This window comes from Berghia stephanieae, chromosome 10 (assembly GCF_034508935.2).
Source record: "Berghia stephanieae isolate SIO BIC M18660-M18661 chromosome 10, UCSD_Bste_1.3, whole genome shotgun sequence".
NCBI lineage: Eukaryota > Metazoa > Mollusca > Gastropoda > Nudibranchia > Aeolidiidae > Berghia > Berghia stephanieae.
The window spans coordinates 22146952-22158466 of record NC_088369.1 but is presented as its reverse complement, the minus strand read 5'-3'; the positions used below and the strand labels follow the sequence as shown (position 1 = coordinate 22158466).

General features: G+C 34.8%; 2 protein-coding genes across 2 annotated transcripts in view; both read left to right on the top strand.

Moving 5' to 3' along the window:
- The window catches only part of LOC144980822 (uncharacterized), a 10171-nt gene extending 9244 nt beyond the window's left edge, over positions 1–927 (top strand). The window contains exon 4 of the mRNA XM_078928653.1: positions 1–927. This exon is cut by the window's left edge and continues 1300 nt beyond it. The gene's annotated coding sequence lies outside the window, so the exon portion shown is untranslated.
- Positions 1–11515, top strand: part of LOC144980823 (putative serine protease K12H4.7) — a 641746-nt gene that overhangs the window by 88739 nt on the left and 541492 nt on the right. The gene's annotated exons all lie outside the window — the stretch shown is intronic.

The following is an 11515-nucleotide window of genomic DNA, read 5'->3' as shown; positions in this document are numbered from 1 at the left end:
AGTGAGTTAAAGAAACTATTGAGTTATTGGCTGTACTTCTAGTCCATGCAAAACACTTTATTATCAAAAAATATTATAAGCTCTGCATCCTTACTTTCATTTGTCATGCTTAAGGCTAAGGAATAAAAGAACCGAACTGCAATTTTTAAAGAATAAAATGTCATATCTTACTTCCTTACTTACTTATCCGAACCAGCGACCACCTGAGCTCTAGCCCTTTGGTCTTGTGCCATGACGTAGAAATTAGATGTCTTTTGTAGTTGTTCCAGGTGACTATAAATTGGTGTTACTGATGCTTGGATTTGGTGGGAGGAAAATGTCATATCAACAAGATTCCAAAAATGAAATAATATTGATGTGACGAGAGCCAAACTAAAGAGCCATTGATTCGGATTGAAGAAATGTTTCTCACTGTTACGAGCCAAAGGAGACTCCAGATGACAAAACTGACAAGAAATCAAAATTTACAAGTTTCAAATAAAAAACAAAAACAATGATTAAGCAACGAACGCTATAAGATTCCCTATATTATTGTTTTATGTATTGTTGTTGAAGAAGAAGTTATGGCTGAAAAGATTGTTGTTTACTAAATAACTAAATTCAAGCCTTCAGATTTTAGCCTATGTTGTAACTTGAAGCAAAAGAATCCAATTGATGCAATTTGGACTTGACACGAATTTTACATTGCGCAAGTACAGAAATTACATAGATGTGTTTTCCATTGCATCTTCCCGTTAAGTTACCTTCATCCTTATCTCTACCATTATTGCTATTATTATTATTATTATTATTATTATTATTATTATTATTATTATTATTATTATTATTATTATTATTATTATTATTATTATTATTATTATTATTATTGTTGTTGTTGTTGTTATCATCATCATCATTATCATCATTACTGTTATTGTTATGATTATTATTATCATCATCATCATCATTTATTATTATTATTATTATTATTATTATTATTATTATTATTATTATTATTATTATTATTATTATTATTATTTTTTATTTTTTTTAATTTTTTTATTATTATTATCCTATATTATAATAATATAGAAAAATATAGATTATATTATTATAAGCGAGAATATAAATTGTTTTAACGCTACAATATAATCTATATTTTTCTATTAATCAGATGAAAGCACTATTCCATGATATTGCAAATCTTTTTGATATTTTATATTATGACAACGGTCTCACATTTCCTTTGAATTGAATTTGAATGTTATCTGGAATAATATTACGAGTTTGCAAATGTATTGGTACTGGACCACCTAATTGACCAGCACTATGGTTTCTTCAGTTTTCTCTCTTCCACCACGCGGGTGGTTGGATGGGAGCATCACCTTTGAATCATATACCTATGATGTTCGCATGGGTATACGATCTGATAGTGATGTCGTTTCTTCTTCTCTTTACTAGCCTATCCTGCTTCTTTGGTTTGTGATTGTATTTTTGACAGGGGATATTTTTTTTTCTGTAAATCTTCTGCCTGTTTGTTCTTGGTTATTTATAATTTAGCTTATGATAACTTTAGGTTATGATTTTGATTTACATTTGTACTATTTTTGTTAGATTGCTTGTTTTTTTGTTTCAGCGGTCTCTCATATAACCTCAATTGTGTTGGAAGAGACCTAAAGCAACAAACAAACAAATCTCTTCCACCACTGGGTGAGGTTCCTGGCCTCCCATAGTGGGCAGGGGGGTACATACTGTGTCTTCTATCCCCTTATATATTTGTTTTCCAACATGCTTTCTGTCTTTGTCTTGGAATGAGATTACTTGGTTTTGTCCTGGCCCTGGCCGGAGTCTGGCTGGGAGGGAAACAGTCAAATGCATAGTTATTGTTTTGGGAGATGATATTTTTTTCCTTGTAAATCATCTGTTATGTATTATTATATTTGGGGTTTTTTAATGTATAATGCAAGCATTTGAGTGTATTCTCTTTGTTGGATTTTGTGCTTGTGTCCGGATGAGACTAATAGGTGATCTCAAACTAAGTACATTGATGGTATGCTCTTGGAATCTACATCTGATCCCTATTTCTTCCCCTTTGTCTTACTTTCTCTTGGGTGCTTTAATTGTAATTCTAGAACTTTTTACTATCCCATTTTCTTCCTTTTAACTGGCACTGATTTTACCTAAATGTGTTGCAAGTGCCGTAAAACCCTTTAAAAAAAAATAAAAAAATATATATATATATCTTCTGTTGATGATAATGCAAAGGCACTCAGCTCGTATGTAAAAGTTTTCTTTTCTTTCTTGATTTAAAAAAAAAAAATTGGAAGTCTTTATTTATTATTTTATTTTTGAAATAGAAACCGTCTGAGTTGCTTGTTTCTAGCAGGGAAGCCACACGGACACCTGTATGAAACTCCAGTAATAGAAACCGTCTGAGTTGCTTGTTTCTAGCAGGGAAGCCACACGGACACCTGTATGAAACTCCAGTAATAGAAACTTTCTGAGTTGCTTGTTTCTAGCAGGGAAGCCACACGGACACCTGTATGAAACTCTAGTAATAGAAACTGTCTGAGTTGCTTCTTTCTAGCAGGGAAGCCACATGGACACCTGTATGAAACTCCAGTAATAGAAACTGTCTGAGTTGCTTCTTTCTAGCAGGGAAGCCACACGGACACGACCTGTATGACACTCCAGTAATAGAAACCGTCTGAGTTGCTACTTTCTAGCAGGGAAGCCACACGGACACCTGTATGACACTCCAGTAATAGAAACCGTCTGAGTTGCTACTTTCTAGCAGGGAAGCCACACGGACACCTGTATGACACTCCAGTAATAGAAACCGTCTGAGTTGCTACTTTCTAGCAGCGAAGCCACACGGACACCTGTGTGTATGAAACTCTAGTAATCAACTCTTGAATGCAAAAATATTTTTGTGAGAAAAATGATAAACAATCTAGCTGCCTTTTTCCCCAATTGAGTGGTTGTTATTTTAACGTGTATTCTTGAATTTTTAATACCTGTGATTGTAACTTAAATTCCAATAATGTATGTTTTTTTGTTTTTTAAATATATTATTTTTGATTTTTGATTGCATTATTTTTGAAGCTCGTCTCTCCAACTGCAATGATCCCATGGTTATCTGCCTTGTCCTGCATTTTGGTCTCCAATTTAAAATTCAACAATTACTGTGTTGTGAGAGATAGATTTATCAAACTTTTTCTGGTGTGTTTATATTTGTATTCCACTATCATATTATTATCATAAATGTTGTCTTATTTATTTTTAAAAGTTTGTATTTCTGTTCGTTCGTAGAGAAAGTGGTCTAAATAAATATAAACAAGTGTTTTATTAAGAGAAAAAAAAAAGCATAATTAGATTAAAATATAAAATTTGGGAGTTTTTTCTTATCCCAAAAAGATTGATCTGTAATGAGCAAAACTGTACGTCATTTGCGAAATTTGTGTTTAAGTTATAACAATCATAGAAAGATGCAAGGTGGAAAACTGCTTTTTGTAAATACATAAAATAGAATGATGGCAGACATTGGCTAAACACCTTTTTTAGCAATGACTATGAACATTTTTGTTTTCTATTTTTGTAGGAAATACGACTCTTAAATCAAAGCCCTATCTCCAATGAGTAAAAATCTTTTTGAATTTTGAAAATCCATTAATATATAACAAAGTTATGCAGTGTCAAAGATGTCATTTATTTGGATGACTCACAAAGAGGAAAAAAATACGGAGAATATGGGACGCTTTTTCTGCGTTTTATTCCGGTTTGTGGCTGTATCTCGCTTAATACGTGGAATTAGATATTAAACTGGGTGGGGTTCCTGACCTCCCATAGTGGGCAGGGAGGTACATACTGTGTCTTCTACCCCCCTATATCTGTTTTCCAACATGCTTTCTGTCTTTGTCCTGGAATGAGATTACTTGGTTTTGTCGTGGCCCTGGCCGGAGTCCTAGCTGGGACTGGGAGGGAAACAGTCAAATGCATAGTTATTGTTTTGGGAGATGATATTTTTTTCCTTGTAAATCATCTCTCTGTTATGCACTGCATTATGTTTCTTTATATTATGTATGATTTGTAAAACATTTGAGTGTATTCCTCTTAGTGGGGACCTGTGCTTGTGTCTGGATGAGACTTTTAGTGATCTCAAAATAAGTACTTTGATAGTGTGCTTTTGGAATCTACACCTGTTTCTTATTTGAACCAATTCCCCTTTGTCTTCTCTTTTCTTGGGTGCTTTATTGTAATTCTAGAACTTTTTACTATCCCATTTTCTTCCTTTATACTGGCGCTGATGTAACCTTAATGTGTTGCAAGCGCCGTGCCGTAAAACCCTTAAGAACATAAGAACATAGATATTAAAACTTGGCAATTTTATGGCAAAATTATCAGAAAATATGATGAAGACATCAGAAGAGTTCTAACTTGTATAATTTTAGAGCTGTATGGCTAGGGTCAACTATAATTTTGTTTTAAAATATACATAATATTGATCATTTGGAACTTTTCCGAAGTGTAATTTTGTGACTACAACCCATACAAATGACACGAAAAATGCCTGCTGAATTATTATCAGTCAGTCCCGTGAGACCATGGCTTATGCTATTTCTAGTATTTATTTGAGAGAGAGAGAGAGAGAGAGAGAGAGAGAGAGAGAGAGAGAGAGAGAGAGAGAGAGAGAGAGAGAGAGAGAGAGAGAGTGTTAATCTACTATCCCTATGACATAACATTGAAACAATACCTTAATTTTTAAAAAGCGCGCGAGGATTTGTGTCGTCAGACATCGCGAACAAGGTTGCCAGATGGCCATGTGTGTGGCCAAATATATAATTTTGTTTCTTTTATTAAATTTTATTCATCTTAATAGTGAAAGCCATATGATTTTCTATTTAGCCACTTTTGAAGTCGAATTTGGTCAGGTTAAAGTCTGACCATCTGGCAGCCTTGCCTCGCTCACATCATTTTCATGTCACGCGATGGGGGAGCAAAATGGCCGTCTCAATATTTTCACTCATTGAAATACAAATTGGGTTGATGTTTTGTGAGAATACGGGAAAAGTACTTATCATTCATAATCCAATGAAATTTGAAATATAAATAGAAGAAATGTGCATATATAACCTTATGAGTGACAAAATCTCTCCTCTTTGTAGTTTTAGAAATATTGTACTCCAAAGAGTAAAAATTATTTTTAAAGGTCTTCTGGTAATCGTACGAGTTTTGTCACTTGACATAATCTAAAATGACCTCTTTTCTGTGTGCCAACATTCAGTCATATTCATAGATAAACAGCATCGTAATTAATTTTTTAAAATAGCATGTACGGAACGGCTTCGTCCCATATTTTGTCGCGAATTTGGGCACTTCGTGAGCGAAAAAGAGGCCCAAAGATTTGTGCGTTATAGTCATTGCTACCTTTTTGTCACTTTGGCCAGAAAAACTTTTACTTCCTAGAACAATAGATTGAGATGAATCACAACTTTTCAAGAAATCTTAAAACTTGAAGCTTTTAAGAAGCTCAAATCCAGCAAGGTGAGAAATAAAGGTATGGAAAAGTGCCAGATGGAACTGGGCATAAATATAATATCACAATGTCAGGGATCCAATTGATACAGCACCCACCACCTGGCTGAGAGAGAGAGAGAGAGAAATAGAGAGAGAGAGCGAGAGAGTTTGGCTGGCTATGTTCAATCGCTGACCTCTTTCACTCCTCCCTCTCAGTCAGGCAATGGGTATCTTATCAATTTTATTCCAGAGTTTGTTTGTTGGAGTTTTTTTCCTGTCACTTCTCCATAGCTTTTATTTCTCACCATTATGTAATATAAGTATAAGTGCCCACTCCACATATTTTTTTCTGAATTTATTAAATCAGCAAGATATTAAATTCCACTCGAAAAATATAAGTATCTGAATTCTATTTTAATATCTTAATTTAATTATATTATATAACTGTTAAAGTTTTATTTGTTACATCTATTCTATGGTCTCATTGATAAAGATGGATGGTGGTGTAGAAATGATATTATATTATTATGAACGAAAGCAAGGCAAGAAGTGGGAAATGCTGTTGTGTTTATTAGGGTAAAATGAGAGCTATCCCTAGAGTATCCTTATACTTATTGTGTTTTGTACCGTTATTAAACCCAGATAAGGTATGTGATGTGATTTGTTTCGTGTAATGTAAGGTGCATCAATTTTAATAGATTTTTAAAGTTGTGATAATAAAGATTTTAATTCGGTCTAAATCGTTGATTGAATCAGCTCTCTTTGTTGGGGTGGGCAGAATGTCTGTTCTACTTCTACCTGACCTCCCATAGTGGGCAGGGGGGCCCATACTGTGTCTTCTATCCCCCTATATCTTTTTTCCAACATGCTTTCTGTCTTTGTCTTGGAATGAGATTACTTGGTTTTGTCCCGGCCCTGGCTGGGAGGGAAACAGTCAAATGTATAGTTAGTTTTGGGAGATGATATTTTTTTCCTTGTAAATCATCTCTCTTTTATGTACTGTATTATTTTTCCTTTTTTTACATATGTATAATTTGTAAACAATTGAGTATGTTCCTCTTGGCGGGGACCTGTGTTTGTGTCTGGATGAGACATTTAGTGATCTCAAACTAAGTACACTGATAGTATGCTCTTGGAATCGACATCTGTTCCCTTTTTGAACAAATTCCATTTTGTCTGCCTTATTCTTGAATGCTTTAATTGTAATTCTAGAACTTTTGACATTTTCTTCCTTTTTACTGGCGCTGATATGACCTAAATGTGTTGCAAGCACCGTAAAACCCTTAAAAACAAAACAAACATCTACTTCTATATCGGTCCACCATGATGCAACTGGGTGGGGCTCCTGGCCTCCCATAGTGGGCAGGGTGGCACTTACTGTGTCTTCTGTCCCCTTATAACGGGTTTCCAATTTGCTTTTCTGTCTTTGTCGTGGAATGAGATTACATGGTTTTGCCCTGGCCCTGGCCATAGTGCTTGGCTGGAAGGGAAATAGTCGAGTGCATAGTTATTGTTTTGGGAGTTATTTTTTTCCTTGTAAATCATCTCTCTGTTATGTATTGTTATAGTTATTTTGAATGTATAATGTAAGCATTTGAGTGTATTCCACTTAGTGGGATCTTGTGCTGGTGTCTGGGTGAGACATTTAGGTGATCTCAAACTAAATACTTTTTACTGACGCTGAAATTACCTAATAGTTCTAGTGTGACTAGTGCTGTAAAACCCCTAAAAAACAAACTCAAATTAGACTTACCTGGGTGGGGTTCCTGACCTCCCATAGTGGGCAGGGGGGTACATACTGTGTCTTCTATCCCCTTATATCTGTTTTCCAACATGCTTTCTGTCTTTGTCTTGGAATGAGATTACTTGGTTTTGTCCTGGTCCTCTGGCCAGATGCCCTGGCTGAGAGGGAAACAGTCGAATGTATTGTTAGTTTTGGGAGATGATATTTTTTTCATTGTAAATCATCTCTCTGTTATGCACTGTATTATGCTTCCTTTATATTATATATGATTTGTAAAACATTTGAGTTTGTTCATCTTAGCGGGGAGCTGTGCTTGTGTCTGGGTGAGACTTTTAGTGATCTCAAACTAAGTACTTTGATTGAGTGCTTTTGGAATCTACACCTGTTTCTTATTTGAACCAATTCCCCTTTGTCTTCCCTTTTCTTGGATGCTTTATTGTAATTCTAGAACTTTTTACTATCCCATTTTCTTCCTTTTTACTGGCGCTGATATGACCTTAATGTGTTGCAAGTGCCGTTAAACCCTGAAAAACAAAAACAAACAATTAGACTTACAGATCTAAAGCCACTATTGTTCTTTGTTTTAACTATCTAGTCCTTTTCCTGGGAACTTGTATGAGCAGTTTCCATCATCTTCCTTTTTACTGAAGATGAAAAATTAAAGATTTGCTTTTACAGGCACTGGGGGTCCTGAAATCTCAGTTGGTAGAGCACTTGTTTCACACTTAAAGGAACCGAGATCAATCCTGGGTGAAGAAAGATTTTTTTTCCCGAACTTCATATTCATCCAACAGTGACTGAATAGTTGGGTCTGTTAATCTGGTGGAAAGTACTTGGCGATAGGTAAGTGTCCTATCCAAAGGGTAGCAAATAATTTCAAGCTATAGAACCATAGGCCTGATGGCACTGAAGGACAACCACTACTATTACAAGCAATCAATAAAAAACATCCAAACACATAAAATGATAGATCGCATGCATTTATTTATTTAATCATCATAATATAATTTGACTAAGGAAAAAAATATTCAGATGATTTCATGAATTGTTATGAGAAACGCATTCAATTTATACAACATGGTTTATCAATATACATATTATATCTATTTATTTACATAAGGATAACTATCATTATTATTATTATTATTATTATTATTATTATTATTATTATTATTATTATCATTATTAAATATCTTGGACACTGTAATGTTTTATTGTTTTTAAGGGTTTTACGGCCAGGGCAACTGAGAACAAATAGGGATCAGATGTAGATTCCAAGAGCATACCACCAATGTACTTAGTTTGAAATCACCTATAAGTCTCATCCGGACACAAGCACAAAATCCAACAAAGAGGAATACACTCAAATGCTAACATTATACATTCAAAATAACAAATATACTAATACATAACAGAGATGATTTACAAGGAAAAAAATATCATCTCCCAAAACAATAACTATGCATTTGACTGTTTCCCTCACTCACAGGTCTCCGGTCAGGGCCAGGACAAAACCAAGTAATCTCATCCCCAGACAAAGACGGAAAGCAAGTTAGAAAACAGATATAAGGGGATAGAAGACACAGTATGTACCCCCCTGCCCACAAGGGAGGTCAGGAACCCCACCCAGTTGGACACTGTAATATCTTGTTGAGATTCCAGTATGAATACCTATATCATCTATGAATTAATAGAGCCCGGATAAATTACACTTTTTGGTTGCTTCACTATAACTATAACCTCAACTCTCTATGACATTTTTTCTGGTCCCAACAAGGTTGCACTGTAACAACAACAATAACAACAGTAATAATAATAATAATACTAATAAATATATAACGTGTATGGTGCCCCACAACAAATAAACAGGCTCTAGGCGCTTTAACAAAACAAATACGACATATAAAAGTTCAATGATAATCTCACAAGCATTGTAGGCCCTACTCTGGAATTGATTAACGTTATTGAATTCAGCAATTGCCTTTATAGTGATGTCAATGATGATGTAGATGATGATAGTGGTGGTGGTGGAGATGCTTGATTTCTTTAATTTTAACAATTAATAAGGCGATCATTTCAGCAAAACTAAAAAAAAAAAAAGGGGAAGATAATAGGAATACAGTGTAAACATGCCTTCAGCTACAGCTGCGTTAACAAGTACCAAAAAAAAAAAAAAAAAGTAAGACAAGGGGCAACTTAAGGAAACTGGATCCCAGAGAAAATCTCTTAACGTGTCTAGTCATGAGCTTTTTGTTCCAAGCCTAATGGCCCATTTAGAGGCACAGTTAGTTCATCCACGGCCACAGCCAGACGGATATACAGAAACTGTAGGCGAAGTGACAACAACTCATGAAAACTGAGCGTGTAAACAAAGAATTTAACTGATGTCTGATGGAAAACTGACACTGCCAGACATCATTCTTCGTTTTCATGAGTAGTCGTCACGTAGCCCTCAGTTTCTGCATACCCGTCCAGTCTCAGATAAATGAACTGAACGACTAAATGGGCCATAAAAGTTCAATCAAGACACAGGCACAGGCAACAGGGAGATGCTCAAATTATTACAATTTATAAATTAACTAAAAATAAATGAAAAATGATAATGAAATAAATATAATGCCCCCCTCCCTCCCCTCCAAAGAATTTTTTATAAAAAGTCTACGTAGATTTAACTGTTTATCTCCTTGTAAAGGTTCCCCAGTCTGGAACAGGGCAAACCCTAGTTGTAATCCTTAAGAAGTCAAAAAGAAATGTGGAAGATGTTTTTGTTTTTGAGAATGGTAGCACGTCTGACCGGTAATCAGAAGGCATGAGGTTCGTTCCCCAGTCGAAGTAGACTGATTTTTTGTGATGGTTTTTTTCTTGTAATTTTCATTCTTGCTTTGTCTGGCACCTTTCATACACACTTTTTCAGGTGTTTTTGTTTTTAAGGCTTTTACACATTTAGGTTATTTCAGGGCCAGTAAAAAGGAAGAAAATGGGATAATCAAAAAAGTATAGGTATACTTGAAAACACACAAGAAAAAGTATAGTATACAGTTGTAAACACACAAGAAAAGGTAAGACAAAGAGGATTTGTTGTTTTGTTTGTTTTTATTTTTAAGGGTTTTACGGCGCTTGCAACACATTTAGGTCATATCGTCAGCGCCAGTAAAAAGGAAGAAAATGGGATAGTAAAAAGTTGAAAGTCTCATTCAGACACAAGCACAGATCTCCACTAAGAGGAATACACTCAAATGTTTACAAATCATATATAATACATAAACAAAACATAACACAGAGCATAACAGAGAGATATTTACAAGTAAAAAAATACATCTCCCAAAACTAACTATACATTTGACTGTTTCCCTCTAAGTCAGGGTATCCGGCCAGGGTCAGGACAACACCAAATAATTAATCTCATTCCAAGGCAAAAACAGAAAGACAGTTGGAAAACATATAGGGGGATAGAAGACACAGTAAGTACCTCCCTGCCCATAATGGGAGGTCAGGTGGATTTGTTCAAATAGGGATTGGATGAAGATTCCAAAAGCACATTATCAGTGTATGCAGTTTGAGATCACCTAAAAGTCTCGTCCAGATATAGAGACAAAATCCAACTAAGAGAAATACACTCAAATGTTTACAAACCAAGCAAAACAGTGCATAACAGAGAGATGAGTTACAAGAATAAAATATCATCTCTCAAAAAACTTTAACTATACATTTGTCTGTTTCATTCCCCGCCAAGGGAAAGGACAAAACCAAGTGATTTCATTCCAAGACAAAGACAAAAAGCAAGTTGGAAAATAGATATAAGGTTATAGCGGACACAGTAAGTGACCTCCCTGCCCATTATGGGAGTTCAGGAACCTCATCCAGATGATGATGGTAATAATAATAATAATAATAATAATAATAATAAAAATAACAATGATAACCATATTAACAACACATAGAAACCACAAACATCATAATCTATACAAAGGCAAAGACCCTGGTCACAAGAATATGAAATATAATCATATTCATATATCTGAATAACACAATAACAACATCAAATCGTATTCAATGATTACGCCATATCATCAAAATAAAGGGAGCCAATTCATGTAGATAAAATAGCATCAACAGTGTATTAATATTAATCAATTTGGTTTGTCGGAGGAGGAAGTGAAGAGTTACCTCCTGTCATTGTTTAATTTGTTGTTTTACGGAAATTCATTCAAAGGTGCCAACCCCTCGGGTATCGTGTGAACGCCAGGAAAAGGAGAAAGGAGTAACTTTTTGTTT